The sequence below is a fragment of the Amblyomma mixtum genome, chromosome 5 (assembly GCF_055824585.1).
Source record: "Amblyomma mixtum isolate Tamu chromosome 5, ASM5582458v1, whole genome shotgun sequence".
Taxonomy (NCBI): domain Eukaryota; kingdom Metazoa; phylum Arthropoda; class Arachnida; order Ixodida; family Ixodidae; genus Amblyomma; species Amblyomma mixtum.
In genome coordinates this window covers 107,551,572-107,572,973 of record NC_143016.1, presented here as the reverse complement: position 1 = coordinate 107,572,973, position 21,402 = coordinate 107,551,572, and the positions used below count along the sequence as shown (strand labels likewise).

Below are 21,402 nucleotides of genomic sequence, written 5' to 3'. Positions count from 1 at the left end.
GTATACGGTATGGTATACTGTATGGTGTACGGTATGGTATGGTATATGGTATGGCATGCGACATGATATACGCTATGGTATACGATATGATTTTATGGTCTTTAACCTCCCAGAGTGACTCAGGCTATGAGGGACGCCGTAGTAAATGGAGGAATCCGGATAATTTCGACAATCTGGGGTTCCTTCACGTGCACTGACATTGCAAAATACACAGACCTTCAGCATTCCTCCTAGATCGAAATGCGACCGCCGCGGCCGAGGTCGAATCATGGTTTTTCGGGTCAGCAGCCCAGCATCATAACCACTGAGCCACCACGGCGGCGGTATAGGGTATGGTATATTGTATGTTATTTGGGATGGTGTATGGTATGGTGTCAGCATGGATCATTAGAACTTTATTGTTGAAACCAATAGAAAAATACAAAACAGCAGACGCTATAGAGCAATAAATTTGCGTGGTTTAAAATACGACTAACCAAAGTTTGAACACATAACAAAAAATACAACAATACATTAGACGGACTTTAATGCCGGAACGAAACTCAAACGCGTATATGCCAAACTTCTCCACTTTTTGGCCAGATGTTCTGTTACAACCGGTTTGCGAAAATGCACTTCGGTAGACCCTTTAGACAGAAACATAAATCAGGCTAGTTTTCTATGTCATCTAAAAGCACACTGGTAAAATATTTAGTTTTGTTCACCGGCGCTGCTCGCACTTTATTCCGGCGTGACTCTACACACTTCACTAAAACTGCAAAGTTATGTTGTCACACCTGAACCACACAAGCTAACATACATCACAGCACTTTACACGTTGGAAAAGTATTTTTGAAACCGCTTAAATTATGACGTTTCGGCATATTGATGCTGACTGCGCTAGCATAAAAGGTTGCGTTGTAGTGAAAAAAGCTTCTAGGTTGTGCGGAAACTAGGATTAAACCATAGGTCTGTACTGCGGGTCTGCATAAATCCTTTTTCTGTGTACATGTAAGACTTCAGGCATGAACTAACAAATATTTTTGCCCAGCAGTAAAGAAAAATAAATACCGTAAAATATAGAAGTTGTCCATGTGACAAGTTGCGATAATTTTGTATGCAGGAAATAGGTTTTGGGTTGAGTACATGAACAGAACATTGGCAATAATGCGAATACCCTTTTTTTGTACAAGTATTTTTTGAATATTTTGTTTTTATTGTGATAAGCAAGGTAAATCTACTGTAATATACGTAATATGAAAATCGCGCGGTGATAAATTCGCAGCTTAACTTTCTGGGATAATAGGGCTCAACATTGAGACGGTGGCCAGTTGCAGAAGGGAGTTTTATGAAGAGGCTATGGGTTTACGAATATGAGACAAGATGCGAGGAGAAATTAACACCAAATAATTTGTGCTCCTGCACTGCACTAATTTCTTCTCCAGCATATTTAAAATATGACTAAATTTCACTGGTTTGTTGTTTGCCCGAAAAATAACAGCCTAATTTTTTTGCATCAACATTAAGTTTATTCGAATGGGATAAAGGTAGAAGCCGTTGAATTGTTTCATAGTATTTTCAGTTACCCCGCCTTTAGTTTAGCAGTATGGCGCAATCATCCGCATAAAGGGATATTTCACTGTTTCGTCAAGTGTAAAAATATTTTTGATGAACGCATTTAAAAGCAGAGGTCCCTAAACGCTCCGATGAGGTGCACCTCATGTAATAGCCAGAAAGGATGATGGCGCCGTGCCTACACATACGCACTGACTCCTTCCAGTTAAATAGGATTCGATCAAATCTAGTGGTTTTCCGCGTATACCATAAAAGGATAATTTGGATGTTGACATCTAAAGAGGTAAGCAATAAAAGGACTTGGTTAAAATAATTGAGGGCCCTGAAGTGCGAATTTTGTTTTCGATGTTTTCCGCAACTGCCGCTTGAAGTGTTAAGAATTCTGATTCAATTTGTTTGTTTTTCCTGAATCTGAACATAGTACCATTTTTAATGTTGTGCTAGCTAAAAACCGTATATCATGCGCGGAGATAATTTTCTCTAGCCCATTGGTGAATACGGGACTAACGAATTAGGGGCTGTCATATATAACAGTCCTGTCACCACTTCTTATATTACCGTTACTTTCTTGTGCGGGTGCTATGCAGACAAAAATGAGGCCGCCTGGTAAACTCCACGTTGCCCCGTATTAAAGACGAAGGTATCGAAGGTTTGAAAAAATTACACTCGTATTATGGGGAATATATTTTACAAGAAAGTATCAGTAAAGGAATGGGCTTAAAAAACTTTCTTAGACGTCTCCTTGCTTGATTCCAAAGATACGTTCAACGGTAAAAGAAGTGTTAATAACACACTCCAGTCCTTGAACCGATAAAAATCTGAGGTCCGCCTAAATATATCTGCACGAGGGATACATTAACATGAGTTCTTTTTCTACCAAGAAGAAGCCTTTAAATTGCGGTACTTTGTTAGCAAGACACAGAAGCTGTTCTTTCTGCAAGTTAGTGATAAGGGTTTTCACTGATGGCTTCTGGCCCAAAGTAGGACGCAGATTCCGTGGCGATAAAAGTTACACGGACCAGGAACAAGATATAATTAATGTTTGCTTGTTCCTAGAGTTTTCTTAATTCTGCTATAAAAAAATGCACACCAAAGCATAATGCAGGCGCTTTCCATCGGTTTCAGGGAGGCATGCCATAGAGGGGGATAAACTAATTTGAATTGATTTTGCGAGCATTCGGTGCTCATTAAAGGCCCCGCTTTATGGCTACTCTGCGCTTACGTAATTCTCCAGTCTGGTCTAAACAGAGTTGAGAACGGGCAGCTCATAGCAGTTTATAAGAGACGCGCTGAAGTCCAGGAAAAAAAAAACATGAACACAGTTTCAGTACTCTACAAAACAGGGACGCTGAATCAATTTAACGATGGAAAGATTGCAACGTTTCGAGGAAGGTGCAGGTCCGGTTTATTGAACATTTCGTTCAATAAGCTGGGCATGCAGTAATAAACGGGAGATAAAAAATTTGTTGCTGCTGCTAATAACCACGCAGTAAGTTTGCAATGTGGAAGAGATATAGAAAATATAAAATTTTAAAATATGAGATTCCTAGCGGCAACTGTTGCAATAAAGGATACAGGGTCTGCCTAGTAAGCAATCAGACAAGTCGTGGCGTGGCGCGCGCATGCGCTGGATTGGGAAACCGGTTTTGGGGAAGAAGGGGAAACCTTCAGCTTCACAATGCGACGAGCTTAGTTGGCTACGAGCAGGCGAAACGAAGTGTTTGTGCGTGTATCGATGTTTCGTCGCTGCGTCGAGGAAAGCATAAAGCGAACGTTGGAACAGCGCGACGCGGTGAAGCTTAAATTTGCAATAAACAGAGTAAGTCACCTACTGAAACATTCGACGTGATCAAGACAGCATGTGGGAATGATGCAATGTCCAGGTCGCAAGTGTTCCAATGGCACAAAGCATTTACAAACAGCCGTGAATATGTTTACGGCGAGCTACGGTCTGGGCGCCCGTCGATGACGGTTACTGACGGTAATGTTGTTTGTGTCGTCTTGAACGTCTTCACGGCCATTTCTAAATTATTTGAGCCATTGGAACCCTTGCGATCTGGAAATTGCATCATTTCCACATGCTGTCAAATGCCTCGGTAGGTGATTTACTCAGTTTATTGCAAATATTCACCGCGTAGCACTCTTCCAACATTCCCTCCATGCTTTCCTCGACGCAGCGACGAAATAGGGATACCCGCTCGAACACGTCCATTCGCTAGGCTTGCTCGAATCCAGCTGAACTCAATGCAATGTGAAGCTGAAGGTTCCCCCTCGTTCTCCCAAAAGCGGTTGCCCAATCTAGCGCATGCGCATGTCATTCCGCCACTTGTCTCATTACTTTCAGGACACACCCTGTATGCTAGAAGTGTTCTGTGACGTTCCTGTTTGCATCACCCTTATATGAGCACAAGTTCGCAGACGACATAAACTGTGCATTGCCTTCGTATTGTGTAGTAGAAAATCTCACTGTTTTCGGGCCCAGTAAGATAACAAACAGGAAAGTTGGGACTAGAAACACAAACAGGAAGACCGAAGATGACTCATCGTCTTGTCTGTGTCGTTAGTTTCGATTGTTGTGTTGTTATGCTCCTTATACCTTCCGACACCAACCAAGCCAGATTATTGCGCTACATTATCGCAGAAAGTATTGATAAAGCACTGCCAGCGGTCGTATTAGATTAAAATAAATAGGAATATGTTTGTTTTTTGGCTATAAAAGAAGTTCTCAGGAAACCACTTTCTCTTTTGCTGTACCGCCTGTGGTCCATCAAGTAAGATGTTGTCCAAGTCTGAAATGTGCTTTCTGCACACAGCAGTCAGCTGACTGGAGGTGTCTGCGCGGTTGGAGCTATGTGATGCAGCGCGAGAATCATAATACCTTGCACTAGTAGCGAAAAAAATGAAACGAACGAAGCGATATAAGGACCAAATAACTTTTATAAGTTGCGTAATTCGTCACATTCGCCGCACACGAGTAAAACCAGGCACGCCGAAAATAATACTTTGCTTCCATTAGCACTGCACACTTTAAGCGTGGAAATCATATTGAACAAATGAAGAAAACGAACGAATAAAAATTGAAACACATTAATTTTTCTTGACATAACAGGGCTGCAAACGTCATCCACAATGAGTCTAGATGTAGCGACGTCAGATGAACATGCGACGAAATGCATGCTCCCGACAAGGCGGACACGACCCCGCGAATAGTTATTCATTTCAGAGGAATGGAGATAAAAACGCGCCGGCCGTTTACTCTTCCTGTTTTCTTCTCCTAATTATTTGGGCGCTCTCGGCAGTCCCGCAATCTGTGCGAGGTCGACTGTGAATCACAATTACCAACCGCCCTCTTCTGCATCCTCCTCCTCCTTCCGGCACCGGAAAAGGAAAAAAAGAGGAAGAGGAACGCACAAAGAGAAAGGAGGACTGGAGGAAAATAAATGAAGTATCCGGAAATAAAACAAACACGGAAGTAGTAATGGGCAAGAGCAGGCAACCAGGCGTAAGAACGGCAACAAAAGGCCCCCTCGCGAGCTGGGGGAAGCAAGGGTGAAGAGAAAAATAATGATAAAAATAAAAGGATACAAGAACCTAACATATGGGGCCCGAAAACAGCCCCGTACGGTAAGCAAGTGAAAAGACTTGAAATTAAGCAGCGAGACGGGCGGGAATTGCCATTCGTCCGAGAAAAATGAGAGCGTTAATGGACAGGCGGACGGCGGGCATCGAGAGCCCCCAGTCACCTTTCCCGGCAAGCGTTCTTCCTGGGCACGGCTGCCATTACGGCGCCTGCTTCGCGCGGAGCACCCGGCCAAAACGCGTACGCGCATTGCGTTCGCTCGTTTTCTTTCCTTCCACCTTCCCTCTGCCCAGAGCGCGCCTGAGTGTTACGCGGTGCCGAGAAACGACGGAGAAGAGGAGAAAGAAAGGAAAGTACCCACGCTCGGAAAGGAAGAAAGAAAGAAACAAACAAAAAAGCCGCGCAACGGAAGTTGTGATGCTTGTTGCTGGTTTTGGTGAGGGTGGTAGTGGCTCGCGTCGTCATAAAACAAAACCAGCTTACATGCCCGTGCGTGGGGGGGGGGGGGGGGGGGGGGGGGGGGGTGCAGCGCGCACAATCTGCGCCCAACAAAGAAAGCAATCGCCTCCCTCCGCCACCGGTTGCATTGTGTTGCGCGCTAACGGCAGGAGAATTCAAAACGCTAAGAAAGACGGAACGAGGAGGGTGCGTGCAGTTATACGCGGGTAACCTCGCAGAAGTGGAAGGCGAGGGAAAGAAATAACGAAAAACAGAAGAAAACGAGCACGGAAAGAAATGTGAAGCTGCTTGACACTTTCGCGTGAAAGAAGCACCCGCTTAATGGAGTTCGTGGTTGCAGTTTTGGTTCTTCTTTACCCTTCCTCCCTCGATTCTCCCTCAGTTCCCGACAAGGGCACGAGGCTAGCGCTAACCGGCCGTTAGAACGCACCTTTTGTGCTTTCTTAATTTTTCTCTCTCTCCTTTCTTTCTTTTGAAAAAAAAGGAGGAGGAGGAGGGGGGGGGGGGGCACGTATGTGACTGTTCGCTATACTGCTGAAAAGAGCCGGGTCTCACAAGACGGAGCTGCCGCTACCGTTCAATGGCTGCAACGTGGGACAGCTGTTTATTGCGGCCGTCGGAAACTGTGCATGCACGAAAGGAAACACTCGCGTATTCTATGCCGCGCGTTTTCTGCACTTGTGCGCAGCTATGGAAAGTAGTAAGTTGAAAGTTCAGCGGTTCGGACAAGTGTCAGTACCTATCGCGCGTCCAATCAAGGAGCTCTTTATTTTTCTTTCTGTGGAGCCCCCCCCCCCAGTCACCTGCGTGGTAGCGACGGGTTTATCTGAGACTGCGCCGGGCATTATTATCATCACGCGCTGAAGAAAAGGCCAGGGCGGTGGCGGGGTTGTTGGGGAGGTGGGGGGGGGGGGAGAGGGGAGAGGGGGAGGGTGCGGGCAGTGCACTGTGCGTTCTTGACGCCCAAATTGGCACCGACAACTCGCGCTTGTTACGCTAATAACGCGTCGAACGCCGCGTGCAGAGTTTTTGAAAAACCACGAAGGCTTTTTGCTACTGCTTTCGTAAAAACATAATAAAAGGCTCCTCGCTTGTTCGCTCACTTGTCTGGGTGTGCGTATCTGTGTCTGTGCCGATGTTAAAAGGCCGCGACAGGGTGAAGTGGCAGCACTGCCTGAAAGCGACGGGAAGTTGCGAAGGAAAACTGTCTCTAAATTTTCTGTACTTCTTGTCATTTCAAGGCTTATTTGTTTGCTCATATACAATGACAAGAGGCAACATGGTCTGAGTACGCTACAATAAGCGTGCTATTTGCAGGCAATCTGGGACCGTCTTGTGAGGGGGCTTTTCAATGGTATCTAATGAGCCTGAAAATGGGTCTCGTTGCGCTGGCAGTGCTTCTCCTAGAAGATATTAGTCTGGGTGCACCAATACATCTGTCTTTGCTTGACAAGCATGCATGAGCTCCGCTTATTAAATAGAAGGCAACGTTCTTCCATATTAGTTTCTTAACCTTGATTTCACCTCATTTGAGAAAACATACTAATGGATGTAATATTTGACAAGCAAATTTTAACGGTGCCAGGTTAATCGGCGTTACCATCTATCTCGTCGCTTTGTTCGTGGAACGCAGCAAGGTTAAGCCGTGTTTTAAAAGGAGTGAGAGAAAGTGGGCAGCTCTTACCGTGGTGATATCATAAACGATAAATTAGTTTCGTTTGGCTTATGAGGATTTAACGTCGCAAAGCCACCCACGCTACGAGGGACGCCATAGTGAAGGGCTCCGGAAATTTCGACCACCTGGGGTTCTTTAACGTGCACTGACATCGCGCAGTACACGGACCTCTAGAATTTCGCCTCCGTTGAAATGCGACCATCACGGCCGGTATCGAACCCGCGTCTTTTGGGTCAGCAGCCGGGCGCCATAACCCCTGATCCATTGCGGCGGGCATAAACGATATATTAAACGAGCTTAAGCAGCGTCACGTTGTTCTACTCGTTTGCACTTTGTTCGGAACAAAGTATGTGAGTAGCGCTGATGTAATGAGCCATGCAGTAGCGCTTAAATTTTTCAGTATTATATTTACAGATGTTGCTATTATATAGAAAGCGTATGCCTAAACTTACCTGCTGAAAAAAAAATTGTAATTCATCTTTAAGCGGTATGGTCCTGCACTCTGCTGCTTATGTAAGTTTTAAAGTAAACGCTGAAGAAAAGGAACAAAAAGTATCGTCCACTATGCGTCATCTCCAATCCTACACTAAGAAAAAAGAACAGTTCAAGGCAATGACTTTGCCGAATGCCTACACAAAGAGACGGTGTTAGGTAGCTTGGCAGTTTCGATGCTGACATTTGTGGCAACCGCAAAAGTTGTTGTAGTAAAACTGCATTTTCTCCCCCGTTCAAAAACCTGCGACTAAAACCAGATGTCAGGGGACTAGGAAACCAATTCGTGTCGTAAGTGAATAAGCACGAGCGCAGGGAGTTTCAGTAAAATGCCCCAAGTGGCCAATTTTTGCTTCGCACTTTGTTTTCCCTCCGTAACGAAATTGAATTTCCTTTCTACCCATAAGCTAATTATGCAAATGAGCAAAATTCTGACAAACTCTGCAGGAAACTAAATAAAACGCCCTGCGAGTATTTTGCGTAGGACGAAAGTCGATTTCCGTTTCACAATGTGTTTTCAGAAAATCACGCAACACAGAAAACCATTCACGTGGTGGGTGCTGAGTTTTAGGCCAAGGCTTTTGTATTCTGTTCGCGCACCTCTGTGATAATAAGTTTACTTCAACGTTATAAATTAACAATGCTTTGAAGCTCACAGTGGTTTACGCGGCAATTTTTAGCGAGAAAATTTCAGCCTAAGGAATCTGACGATGTGACCTAATTGTGGCACCCGTATAACGCCGCTGTAATCAGCCCATGTGGTGGATTAACGTAGCGCCTAATTAGCTTCAGTAGTTAAAGCTTCAGAATTTTGATTATGAATTACGGACAGCGGAGAGACAGAGAGTGAAATGTCTTAAAAAAGACATTCCTTTTCATTGCTTGTTGTTGCCAGCGTGGTTATTGCAAACAGTGAGCTCATCAGCCTCGCCGGTGCAGCCCACTTTTATAAAGAAAATAAACAAAAACTGTCCTCTCATCTTTAAGAGACGCCCACTCAAACTGCGTTTTCTAAAACCGAACTAGGAGCTAACTAAATTTAACAAGATAAAGTAACACTCAAATGAGCCCGTGCTCATTTATACCGCACATTTGGCACTACCCGCCATGTGCAACTGAAGGCGGCATCTATTCGAGCACTGAATTTTACTGTCCTTTTACTCGGTGCAATGCTAATTAATAAGATGAGTTCAAAGCATTTATGTAATTCCTTAAAACAAAAAAAGCATCTGAAGTAGTTAAAGGTTGTCATTTCGACGTCTTGCTCAACGGTGAGCTACACAAAAACTGGGTTTTCCAGAAAATATAAGGGGTCTCTCCCTGCACAATTTTGTGGGGGCGAACACTACGTTTAGTCACAGACACCAAGACCGGAGCTGCATGTAAATACTAATGGTTAACGTTTAAGTGTTTACGCCTGTAAAGCGTGCATTACCGCCGAAAGAGTCGAATTGCGGCTAAGCATTGGAGTATGATTAAGGGATTAGTAATTAAAATCAACAGGATCAGGGGATGCTAGATATGAACGCAGCGCCTGAGTTATTGATAAAAGATAGAAGGACATATTTACGTGAAAGGATGTCGGACAGCAAAAAATAGTTAAAAAACTCGTAAGAAAACGTAGACGGGAAAAGAGATATAGAGGAAATTCAAGCACCTGCGAAAATTTGCGCGTTTCACATAATGACTGTTTATCAAAAATAAGAGGATATTTACTCATTAGCAACCACTCTAGCAGAGACATATGTCCACAAAGCAAAGCTGTGCAGCTTTAAATGAAAATTATTTCACTGAGAAAAATTCATCCTGGTCCGAGGATCGGTCCCTAGGCATTTCTTAACTCGAAGTGGGAGTAGTCTTAGTCTAAAAGGGTCTTAATCCAAACTAAATTTTAAATAAGGAAAAAGTCACTCAGTAGCATGCACCCAAGCGTAATCGCAGTCGTGGCTGCTATTGCGCATGAGTGTATGCTAATGAGCAATTCATCCCTTATTTAAAATCAACTCCACCTTGGGGGATTCCCCTAAACATATTGAATTGATTGCGTATTCAGCTACTTATCTCTCCGGAAATAGGTCGACTGTAAGTCGGCGTGTGAACATTGTCTTAGCTGTTATCTCTGTAGCCTCATCGCCTATCAAAGCAGTAATACGGGAAGCTCAAAAAGTCGATACAGATTCATTGCATATCACCTAAGATGGGCAAGCAGAGACAAAGAAAAACAGAGGACAGGAGTTTTTCTCGGTATCGATGTTTTTTTTATGTCACTGTCTTCTAGCGCTTGTATACAATGGACAAGGTAAGCTCTTCAACCCGGTCTTTTTTTTTTTTTTACGGTCATGTATAAGTAAGCGGCCGAAAGAGAGCTTCTCACAGCTCTCTCACATCGACATGCGCATAAGGCGAGATCAACCTGGCACCATTCCACACATCCTTCCCTGAAAGATACGCGTGCTGAAAACAAAATAGCGTTAGTGCACTTCTCATTGAATTCGCGATAGGGACTAAGGCAGCACATAGGCAGGGTGGGATCGTCATTCGTGAAACATCTTTTTTTCGTCATACGAGCTTCGTTTTCTATGACACTATAAGAGAGAATACGCTAGGGCGAATCGAGCACAAGCGATGGCGCTGCGGGGGGCAGAGCCTTGCGAATGTGCACATAAGCGGGGGAATTCTCCTCAGGTATTGACACTACGCCACACTCCGATGTCGCGTTTCTTTAACCTTTTTTGCACATTCTTAAGGCCTACCTTTCAGACCAGCAAAGTAACTGCTGCACTTCGCCGTTTAGTTTGAGACGCGACTCACTCCAGTGTGCGTATTAACAGCTTAAACTTTTGCGACGAGATCCTGAAGATCTTAGAGCAGAAGAAAAAAGTCAGCAAAGAAAGGCAGGTAGCGGATAAAATACAGGTGGGGGAGGGGTGTAGAGCGAGAAGTCTTGGAGATATGGAACGAGAAAAGCTCGCTACTATTTTTTTTAGACAAGCCAACATTGGTTGGTAACTGTCAACGATACGAGATCACGCTCGCCCTAGAAGGGGAAATGAACATAGCTTGAGAAGTTTTTACACCCATTTCCTAACTCGGCAGGAAATAAATGGAACGACTACATGTTTCTGACCTAATATTACCCAGCAAGAACTTCCGTAAAGGCGCTAGCACCGGTGTGAATAGTGAATATCGCGGCGGAGGCACTACCGGCTAGGGGAGAAAATGGCGACTGCCAGTAGTTTCGGATATAGACAGTTCCATTTAACTTCGCTTTCCGCTTGGGCTTGTTTCAGATACTTTATTCTTCGGATGGCGGTCTGGGGCCGTCAGCATCGGGCTCGATGGGTTATGCGGGCTTCGCTGCGGCACTGTGCAGAGTGCGGCGCCCGACGACGCATACACGCTGCGCGAAATCGAACTTCCGCCGACGAGATCCTTGCGGCGACGGCGGCTGCCGCGTCGTCGAGTGAGCGAGCAGCGGGAACACTTATAGGCTCATATGTATTTATATATGTGTGTATCCGGGCGCCGCTCGTGTGCGCCCGCATCTAGAGATGCAGCAAGTTACTTCCGCTCGCAGGGAGCCCGGTCTAAAAAAAAAAAATATAACGCCAGGAAAGCGCCCCTGAGCGCGGTAAAAACGTCGAAAGAGCGTGCAAGCAGCAGCAGTGTAACAAGAATAAAGAAGCTGCCATGCAGGAGGAGAAATAAAAAAAAAAGAAAAAAAGCCTGCAGGAAGGTTCGCGAAAGCTGTGAAAGGAAAGCTAGGATCAAGGAGCCTAAACTAGGGAAGAAAAAAGGCGGAGGTTTTCATAGGGAAGAAAAGCGGGGATACCAAGAAAGAAGAGAGGGAAATTGGGTGAAAAGAGAAAGACGAAAGCAGAAGCGAAGACATTTGTCGCGAACGTACACAGAGCGTTTTTAATACAAATGCCTGCAAATTACCGCTAACGAAGTCCTTTAGGCGCCGTCCGGGGAAGGTCATGATGGAAAGGGGAGCTAACATAGGAAATGGAAGAAAACGGGGCTAGGGAAATAAAGGGAAGGGCTAACAGGGGAAGTCCGAGCTGGCGAAGGGGGGACGAGGGGAGCTAGGGTGGTCGGAAGAGTGAATACCGACTACAGCTGTTTCTTCTCTTGCTTCGTCCTCCTTCCGCCTGGATGAACACCGCTGCCGGAGGGGAATTGGAGTTCCGCTCCGAAAGTGCCTCTTTGAAAGAACAACGGACGAAAACGGAGCGAAGGCTGAAGAAACACGCAAAGAGGTGGAACAGCCGTGTTCTTTCGGGCATGGGAATGAAGGGGGGAAGGACAGCGACGAAGAACTTGCGCGTAAAATAGCTGACGCGCTTTCAACGATTGTGTAGAATGATTTAAGAGGCTTCACCTATGTAAACGGTTGGTATACGTACAGTTCGCGCGGTTGAAACTCGAACTGTTATTCGGAGCGATTGCGTGTGTCACGCTTTCGCTTGGATTCTGTTCATGTAGGACGCGTTGTCTGTGTTGCTTTGGAAAATAACGTGAATTGTTGCAGGAACGAGAAAAGAAAACACAGGAGGATATAGCTTCACTGAAAATAATGGCTATACCTCTCGAAACGTAGACTGAAGCGCAACTTATGGCCGCAGATACTCAGTGCGTTGCAGTAAATTGTATGATTGACGCCAGTTGTCTGTTCTTACTATCGTAGCTATTATCAAGGTCAAGTGAAGTATTTAACTGAAGCATTGTGTTTTAGTAATCACCAAGTTATACTCCGTTTATATCATTCCGGTAAATTTGCGAGGCTAGAGAAAAGACGCGTAGTCCAATTTGGAGGACAGGATGGTTAACACCGCGTCCTGTTACGGCTCAGCCTTGAGTGAAAAATTTCGCTCCAAAATAAAAATTTTCCTGCCAGTTTTAAAATAAGTCAAATTAAATTCAGTTTGACTTCTGCTGCAGTAACTTCAGTGTTACGCAACCGCAAGAAAGGTCAGAATAAAAGCGAAATGCGATGTTCATTTCAATGTCGCACATCTCAGGCTTTGACAGAAATTTGTTCGTTAAGTAGAATTAAATCCTGTGCACCTCCTGAGCCCTTTTTATTTTTTAGTATTTCGCGCAATTGGGAAAATCCTGCGTGAATACTCACTGCATGAAAGCCCCTTCACAGGTTCACGAAATCTTAATTTCAGTTAACCTAAGAATGCTGCAGGGCAGTTCAAGACAGCTACTTTTTTAGTGTTTTTTCATTGCCAAGCTTCATTGCTATTGTTAAGCACGGGCTGGTAGGGCTCCGCTGTATATGCTTCGCATTCAGTTTCTTTCAAGCGGGTAGTTTCTACCGTTCGCTTCACTAATCATTGCTACAGCGCTTTGAATGGAACACTGTAGCAGTGTCACCTACAAGCAAAACTTACTCGTGCTCGACACGATCAACACTTCCCCCATCATAACTTACACCATCTTTTCACACGCCGACTGGTTCGATTGAAGATTCTTGCTTCTGTTTTATTTTTTTAATTATCACTTTTCGCCCCAATTGCGACAAGAAAGCAGCGATGGAGAACGCAACAGCTGAGTGACGTCACGCATCGTTTCGCAAAACAAGCCTGAATTGCCTTGCCCGACGGCATGAAACGATCCCATATCCGGCCGCACTAGACCCAAGAACAGTTTCCAGGCCGCGACAAACACATGGACGCTGGAAAGATACAGTTTTCCTACGCCGTGACAGCTTATTGGTAGCGTCAAATGCAAGGGCATATGAGCTTAACCTACAGAAGCTCCCTCAAGAGGCAAGGAGAGAGAACGAGATAGAGAGCGAAAGAGAGAGAGAGAGGAGGGGGGGGGAGCTATCATCGTGGGCACCCGCCGGTCGATTCGAGAGCTGTTGTAGAAACGTGACGGGCTTCCAAGGCGAACGTGACCACATATATCGGGAGCGCAACGGTCCTCTCCATGATTTATCGGCCAAAGGCCCCGGGCGAATCTCTAGCGTTCCGCCTCCTCACCGCTGCTCCGAGAAGGCGATAAACGCTACGTGAAATATGCGCCAAGCTTCCCGAGGAGCACACGGTGACTTCAAGCTGTTTCCCGATAGAGATATAAGCACGTTGCAGAAATGGACAGATATAAATTATTGTTTTCTTTACAGCTTTTTTTAATATTTGCGTGAACGAGCGTATTTAGCGGTGATGCTTGCAAGCATTGTTTTAGGTAGGCGCTCAGAGAATTAAGGCGGCTCAATTTTGCCTATTGCAAGGATCTGCATACAAGTACCCGAGTAATTTTACCGCTGCAGTTAATTTAATGTTCGCACTGCATACTTTCTTGAACTTGAGCGGAGCATAAACGTCAGGCATGACGGCTCAGTGTGGAAGGCAAATGTGTAGATAACCTGCATTTTTGCGTGAGAGCAAAGAAACAAAATTAGGGACCGCACTTATGTGCGGCGTGTGCAGTAGAAAGATTTAACTTAGCGTTACCGCCTACCACCGACGTGTACCTCAACTGGCAGCCGCCAGCAGCATATGTCCAGATAGCCCGGAGGCCCAGTGGAGGTGCATCTGCACGTTGCAGATCAGTGCTATCTGCGCATGCGCTCTAGCAACTGCCGGTAGTGGTGTACAACAGCTGTATACCCTGGCGTTATGCACAAACGTTGTAATTTCCAACCTGCTCGAGAGCATTCTATTCTCGAGGACAGCCTATACAAAAATTTCCTAACAGAGTGTATAGGCTGCCCATACACTTTTCTCTATAAAGAATATAGATTTTCTAGACTCAAATCTTTTAGTCTAGTTTACTGGCAACAAAGTCTTTTAGATAGTATACAACATGTACAGATTTATGGCCACACACCTTTATGAGGCTTTCGGCTCTAAACAGTCTATAGACCATGAACAGACATAAGAAAAAATCTTTAGGAAGGCACTAGAGCATATGAAAAGCCTATAGACAGTCTATAGGTCAATTTAATAACGGCTGCACCACAGCAGCCCGCTTTGCAAGTGTTCTCACGTTAAGTACATAAGTGCTGCATAAAAGCTAGATTCTACAGCCTGAACTGTTAACAGATCTTACCCCGGCATGATGGCGTAGGTCATCCGCAGAAGACCAGTGCAACCTGATCCCTCTTCCGGAAGCTTCAAAATTCATTCCTTCCATATATGGCTCCCGAAGCATACATAAAATTCACCAGATGGCAGTCAAGCTGCTACGAGCACCTCGACAGAAATTTGAGCCAGTGGAGCGAAGCCACTGCAGACGGCTTCGGTCGCCCAAGTTGCCGCGCGCATATACACTCCCGACAGCTACCTCATTTCCCTCTTCAAACCCACTCTCCACACTCTAATTCAGCTCTTCACGCAACCCCCCACCCCCCCTCCCCAAATAAACTATGTTATCTGAAATACCTCTCTTCCCCTTGTGCAGTTGACGCTGAACATTCGTATTACGAACTCGCAACCACCCTTTGATACCTTTCAAAATCATTTTTACGCACAATTATGCGCACAAACCACACTGGGCAAAACAGACAGCTTAGTGCACTGCTCGGCTGTTGTGGCTGGCACAGAAGCACGCGCACTCGACAGCCATGTTTTGCCTAGATTTTTGGAGCCAGGTATATCGTAAGAATGTACTTCGCACGCGCTTACAGTCAGCTTCCACGCGTTAGGGGTCACTTGGACTACTCTCCCGCTTGAAGTAAGCAGATCACGTTGCGTAGATTACGGTGAGATTGCGACAGGCGAATAACATTCACTTTTGCGTTCCAGGAATAAGAATGCGTTGGCAGGATAAACGACAGGCAGCCACCTAACGGCTTCCCGACTGAACATGCAAAATCAGTAAGCCCTCATACTCTGCGAAATCATTTTCCTGTCTCTCTTTGGCTGTCTCTTTTCTTTCGCGCGTGTCCCCCGACGCGGCATGCCAGCTGTGAATGCATTCGCTCATTTTTGAGAGCGCCCCCCCCCCGCCCCCCCAGCGGAGACGGCGCCCTTCCTGGTGGCTTGCATGAATGCGTGAGGAGCGGCAGGCGCCCGACAATTGTCGTGTAAATGATGGACGACGAGAAGCGCGCAGGGAGACGCGACGAGACCACGCGAGCCGAAATCACTTTGGAACCGAGAGCAGTTTGCGCAACCGAAAGGAGGAGGTGGCGGCGAATGCACCAACGGTTCAGCATTTGCGGCCAGAGCCGTGGATGCAGCGGTACTAATTGCACGTCTTATCGCATTTGAGCGTGGACGTGTGCGTCCGCGAGCTACGCTACACAGGCGTCCGCTCCCATGACACGTCTGAGCAGTGAGCATCTTTCTCGGCCGACACGATGCTGGGACTGTCTGTGCTGTCGCGGCCAAAGACAATACTAGCCTTTGGAGATCTGATGTTTCCAGAAGTGCTATTGCGAAAGCTATTAAATTTTGAACTAATTTGTTTTTAAATATGAAGGCCCGCTAACCGCAACGTATGACGGTTAAACATATATATGCGCAAGAAAATTGTTCCTACAGTGTTCCTAGGGGATGCCTTGTTCTGGGCGTGTTGAACAACTCATATTCACGTGAAGTGGTAAGTTTTCTTCTAGTACGGGGCTCTACTAGGCGCGTGGGTGAAACGTTCTAAATGGCAGGGTGTACACATCTCTCTCCCCCTCCATTTGCTTGGCTCTTGGATTGGCTTGACTTGGCTTGCGGATTTCTACAATCAGAACGCGTTTATGAAAATATGACTCAGGGTGAACTTTTATTAACGGCTCCCGCCGTAAGAGTCTTGTTACAGTTTCCACAAATCTGCGGAGCACCGCACAAGTTTTCGAGTAAATGTTTCGTGAGATTATGTTAGGTTATGTGATTTCGTGGGTAGAAGCCGTACTCACTCTGCAACTTAAAATGGAAGCGTCGACTATTTCCTGCCTTCGGCGGCTCTCAGAGCTGACTGCGACGTACGCGACTGCCCAGAGTGAAGGACTTACAAGCGCTAAGCAGTAAAAGTTCCGTCTGCCCGTGTCCTTTTTTGGCCTCCGATTTGATGGAGGTGACGAAAAACTGCGAAAAATCCTTCCAGGTATATTTAATCGGATAGGTGGTGTTCCATCGCTTACTGTCGTTTTTAGTGTTCGTGCACGCCAACTCTCCAATGCAACAATCTACTCGACCGGTGCTCCAAGTATTCCTTTCTTCTTAGTTTCTTTATTGTCATTCGCTGTTTTTTCCCCCTCTCTCTGTTGGTGCACCAGCAAGGTTATTTCAGAGTCGCCAGAGTGCCCCACAAAGAATCTCTGGAGCCGGGGAAACGGAGGTAATGCTGAAAAATCGTAGGATATGAGAGATGACAACGATTTCTGAAGATGTCCGAGAACTGGAAGCGTTCAGCACGTCTCGCATTACATATGCTGTCCGCTTCCCCCGAGATTATCTCGACTGAAGTCGGACGCGACGCGCGCGCTCTTTCTCAGAGGGAGCCCGTTATTTCCCCTGGCGGCGGCATTTCCAAGCATCATTTTTCACAACGAGGTTCAATTTTACGCAACATTACACGCACGCTATGCGGGACGGATAGACATGACAACCATCCGCTACAAAGACCGCAACATGAGCGTAGCTTTTTTCTGACGTTTTTTTGCGTTTTTTTTGGCGTTTGGTTTGTGTGTTTGTTGTTTTTTTGTAGAGACTGGCCCTTGCAGCCGCTCAATTTGCTTATGGCAAAAAGAGAGGCCAATTTTTGCGTCTTCTGCATTAAACGTATGCATCCAGAATTCACGTCAGCACAGGAATTTTGCAGGCTACTCAAGGAGTACTTGCATATCGAGGATGAACAACCCTTGCATAGCAGGAACCATCTGAAAAGCGAATAATGCGGACATCTAGACTGATGATTGCAGTAGTATTTGTCATCAGGCAGACAGCCAAATGACTCTGGAAAGCCGTTTCTCAAATGACACGTGGAATCTGGATGGTTTTGCTATTAGGGTGACCAGCGGCAGTGTAATCCCAGACATCCGAACTTTTCTCCCTCAGTGCTTGCGCTGCGCTTGGAACCTTCAGAGCCACTGAGAGGGTCTTCATCTTCACAGCCGCACGTCCAATGATGCGGGCGGTGAGCCAGAGAAAAGAAACCTGTTTTATACCCCTAACCCCCTTTACCGACAGTTTTCTTTCATCTCTTTCTCCTTTTTTTTCTGACCACGCAGACAGCGATATATTCCGCTTGGAGGCCGCTCTGAGCCAGCCAGCCACCATCGCTTGGCAGGGATGTTTGTCTCGGCTTCTGGGCTGGCGCACCTCCCCATGCTCCTTCCGCGGCTTGTTTGTTCTTCAGGCCAGAAACCTCCCCGCCCTCCTCTCCCTGTGGGAACGACAGACTGGCGCGAGAGAAGGCAAGGATACGGGCGGAAGAGAGGGAAGGGGGGAAGGGGGGGTGTTCCCGGCAGTCACCACGAGTGAGCAGAGGGGGGGGGGGGGGGGGGAGAAAGACGGCTCAGCGCAAACAAGCCCTGCGGCCTCGCGGCGGCATTCAGGCAGGCAACGCGGACGCCTGTCCGATTTTCCGGCAGCGCGCACTCTCCAGCGGCACAGCGGGAATTGATCGAGTGGCCGGATCGAAATTGAGACTTGGACAGGTGGCGAGCGGACGGGCCCTCGGCGGGCCCTGCCGTGGATCCCCACCGGTGGGCCGTCGACGGGATGTGGCGGGGTGGAGGTGAAGAGAAATAGCAACAATGACGAGATCGAAGCACGCCCGCTGCTGCCGAATAGGGCTAGCAGCTGTCGAGATTGACCGCTTCACCGCCCCCCCCGCTCGTCCGTACGTACTGCGCTATATCGCTGGCGCGCTGTCGGAGAAAGCGCGCGCCTCGCTGGCCAGGTTGTGATTTGCGGTGAGCCGCGAACCGTTGGAGCGTGAGAGGAGAGAGTGCGGAGCTCTGTGTCAGCCGGCCACGCCCGTCTGTCTGTACGCGTTGGGCGATTCAAAGCAAGCCCTCGAATCGGTGGTGGCTTGAGTTTTGCGTGTTTAAATCGCGTCATAGAAAGAAGGTCTGAACTGCGTACACGAGCGCAGGAGTGTGCGTTTGGGAATTTTTATAGCCCGAAGGTTTAGGTTCTCTCAAGAAAATCAACAATAGAAATACCAGTTGCGAAGAGCCAGTAGAGGGCTGGCCTCGAGTCGTGACCGTCTATTATCGATGCCCGTCCAACACAATGCCGTTTTATGCCATGCGTCTATGCCATGCCACCGTCTGGCATGTGTTGTATCTTTCTTTTTTTTCGCAATGTAGGTACCGACGAAATTGGCAGTGTTCGAAGATGTATGTAATTTTTATTGGTTTTCAGCTGTTGTTTTTTTCTACACATCTTTTCGGCCATAAATGGAAGATTTCTGTTCGCCTTCTTTGTAAATCGAAAGCGAAAAGAAAAAAAAAACACTGAAAGGTTAAAAGATGTCAACATCCACATGAGTAGCCTACTGAATCTGGCACGAAGAAGCGAAAGGATTTTAATTTTTATGTTCAGCACAGCCAAAGATAAAGCATGCGCTGATGCTTGACAGCGGAATAAGTGAGAAAAGTACACATGAAAGAGAGAGGAAATCACGGCATTTAATTTCAGCTATGCAGGCCAATTTACCAGCCGGGGAAAAACAATATGGGTAGCGGTGAGGGCCGCTAACGTGTTCCGAGTTATAAGTAGTCCCTTGCATGCTGTGCAATGTAATGCAATGTAATGCAATGGGAGCAGCAGGTGAACAGAGGATTCTGACAGTGGCAGAGGGGAGACTAGAAAGACGACAAAGTAATAAAGTTAGGCCCAGGACGGGATGGAGTGGTTAGATCGCGACATGTGTTTGTATTTTCTTTAAATGGAATGCAAAATAAATTGAAATTGAAGTAAAAAAAGGTATCTGGCGTATGTGGAGGTTGCTAGCGGAACACAGTAGGGGGCATGAAAGCTTAAGCATGCAACTAGACGAGGATGATCAAGAAAGATAGGTGACACTCGAGCACTAACTTTCAACAGCTTATTACGAAGCGCAGAGAAGAATATATAGGCAAGTCATGTCCTGACATCGCACAAGCGAAGCCAGTAAAATAACAGCAGGCCCCGACTTGCCTATATATTCCGCTCTGCTGTTGATAACAAATAGTTGCAAGTTAGTGCTCGCGTATCACCTGTCTTTGCTTCGTCAGGTTGTGCACTTCCATTTTCAAGTCATATCATACTATCAGGCCAAAACTGAAACGCTAGTGAAAAGTGGGGGGGGGGGGGGGGGGGGCTTGGAACCTTGTAGATTTAACTTGGCTAACAATGAAATTTTCGATTATGATGATACTGACGAAGTCAATGATGATAGGGGGCGCTGTCACTTCAACATATCTGTTGTGTGGCTTTTCCAGATTTGTGTCAGATTATTTTACGTAAAGCAAGTAAAATTTTTACAGGTGACTATATAAAGTCGAAAATATTGAGAGGTTCTTGCAAAAGCAGGGATTGATATGACAGCTTCTGTACAATTCAGCTGTGTGGAAACAGAACGACAAAAGCCCGTCACAAACGACGAGGAGTCATGAAATCATGAAATATGATCCGGGTAATATTCCGCCTTTTAATGGCATCAGCCCGGAAAAGGTGACAAAGGAAGGAGAATGGACAAAGACGAGCTTTTCAAATTATTTACCAACACGCCCAATTCACAGCATCATTCCGCCTTTCCTTTTTTTCCAATCTTTTGACCATCCAGTGCTGTTACTATTCAAACTTTCGGGGCTGCTAAGCGACCATCGCACACTGCGTGCGAAAGTCCTATAGGGAGCACTGCAGGAGATGGGAGCCGAAGCGTGTGGCTCGATCAGCAGCCAAGGAGTACCCTACCCTTGCCCAGAGACAGGCGAAGCGAATGTGACCATCCTCTCCACGCAGGACCGTCGCCGTAGCTCTAGAAAGTGGCTGCCATCGAGGGTACTTCAATCAACACACCACGGCGAAGCTATTCCTGTATACGTAGCTCCTGACGAGCATACCGTCTGTCCATCTACGCCACCCCCATTCATGAGCTGTTTCATAGCGTTCTTGTTCATCCCCGGCACACCACAGCTGGAGCACACCGGCTAGTCGCCGAGAAGTTGTCGCAGTCGTCTTCTTGGCCGTCATCGTCACTTGGGCAGAACCACTCTGCGGACGGGTTCGACTGTCCACCACGTACTCGGAGGAGCCTCTTATTGGCCGCTCGTTTTCTCCGTGTGCTAGCGACATCGATCGCGCAAATGGCTGCGCGCGCTGCTCGGATTGCCGACTGTGACGTGTAGTGGCCACTCGCACCCAAGGACACTGGCCGAAGAAGAGGCAGTCCCGCAGAAGCCCGAACCGAATGACGGCAGTTCATCGAACGAAGCTTCCCACGTGGATGTTGAATGAGTATCAATTTACGTGCCTCATCGTGCAGCTCAACCCAATGGCGTGTTAAAATCCACGTGAAGGCGCCTAAACAGGGAGTTGAAAAATTGGCAACTTAAAGTGAAGAATTATCGACCATTTCGAAACGTTAAACGCTGATGGTAAAGGTAACTAAATACAAATTGCACATGAAAATTTTACCTTAGCGTCACAAATAGAATGCTAGCTGCACTAAAACGACGTACAGACTTCGTCAAAAG

General features: G+C 46.5%; 1 protein-coding gene across 1 annotated transcript in view; it reads right to left on the bottom strand.

Moving 5' to 3' along the window:
• IA-2 (tyrosine phosphatase IA-2) overlaps window positions 1–21,402 on the bottom strand; it is a 514,718-nt gene that overhangs the window by 95,504 nt on the left and 397,812 nt on the right. The gene's annotated exons all lie outside the window — the stretch shown is intronic.